Source organism: Triticum dicoccoides, chromosome 5A (genome assembly GCF_002162155.2).
Source record: "Triticum dicoccoides isolate Atlit2015 ecotype Zavitan chromosome 5A, WEW_v2.0, whole genome shotgun sequence".
Classification (NCBI taxonomy): Eukaryota; Viridiplantae; Streptophyta; class Magnoliopsida; order Poales; family Poaceae; genus Triticum; species Triticum dicoccoides.
The window spans coordinates 592,176,819-592,178,408 of NC_041388.1; positions in this window are offsets into that span (position 1 = coordinate 592,176,819).

A 1,590-nucleotide genomic window follows, 5' to 3' on the forward strand; every position below is an offset into this window, starting at 1 on the left:
CACACACACACACACGCGCGCGCGCGTGCATATGCTAAAAAAGGACCTCTGGATGACGCTGATTTGCGGACCCAAGCGCACGTGTGTCCATTTAATACGACGGACGACGGTAGGTAGAAGATCAAAGTGTTGTCTCGAGGCAGACACGTAGGCGTGCATCTAGTGTCTGCGTGGACGCGAATCTGGCGCAAATTTGAGCTGAAAATGCGTCCAGACAGACACTGAGTGGACGCAATTTGTGGATGAGTTAGGCCATCATTTCTGTTTGTTTTGGCCCGATCGACCATGCACGGACCAAATGAGTCACCTCATTGGTGTTGGCCTAAGGACCGGGTTGGAGATTCTCTAATTGAGCCCACTTTTGCTGGAGCTCATCACTGTTGCCGGCCCACACCAGACAACAACAATGTAAGTCCGATTTCCTGCATTCCCACTTCACCCCTCCGAACCACTACAAAAAGTAAAAAACCTCCACCCCTCAGAAAAAAATTCCACATTCCAACGGATCTACTCTTGTTGGGGCGAAATTTGGTGTTTTGACCTTTTTGCGAAAATTGAGCCAGATTTGACCCTGGTTCGAAAAAAGTTTGGGATTTGACCTTTTTCGCACTGCCGGGATTGATGGTTGTGGGGTATGCCAGCCTACCGTCGAGGTCTCTGGCGGTAGGCAACTTATCCATGTCAGTGCAGTGCAGCCCTACCGTTAAACAGGCTGGCGGTAGCCTGTGCAACCCTACCGCCAAGGTGCCGAGCGGTAGGTGAGTACAAACACTGTATTTGATACTTAGAAATTATTTACGGGCGGGGAGGGGAGGGGGATGCACCCCTACTGCCAAGGACCTTGGCGGTAGGTTGTTATACCCTTGTAACGCCCCAAGACCGATGTGCCAGGTGTCCTCCGCTTATTTGCTGTTGTTGGCTTGTCATTGCTTGCGTGTCATGCATTCCATATCATGTCATCATGTGCATTTCATTTGCATACATGTTCGTCTCATGCATCCGAGCATTTTCCCCGTTGTCCGTTTTGCAATCCGGCGCTCCTATGTCATCCGATGTCCCTTTCTACCTCTTTTCGTGTGCGGGTGTTAAACGTTCTCGGATTGGACCGAGAATTGTCATGCGGCCTTGGTTTACTACCGGTAGACCGCCTGTCAAGTTTCGTGTCATTTGGACTTCGTTTGATACTCCAACGGTTAACCGAAGAACCGTAAAGGTCTCGTGTGTGTTGCAGCCCAACACCCCTCCAAAGTGGTCCAAAACCCACCTAAACCTGTTCCATCATCTAGAGCGTTCGATCACGATCGCGTGGCCAAAAACCGCACCTCATTTGGACTCTCCTAGCTCCCTCTACCTTTATATAAAGGCCTTCTCCCCGAAAATCCGGGTCTCCTCCACCCCTAACCCTAATTTTTTCCATCGCGCGCCACCGGACAATGTCCGCCCTGGCTGGACAACCGCCGCCGCCGAACCGCGCCTATGGCAGGCCGCCACCTGTCCCTCCGCCGCCACGGGCCGCGCGGCCCAGATCCGGCCCGCGGGGCCCGGTCGCCGCCGCCGCATGCCCACGGGCGCGTGCCCGCACCGCAGCTC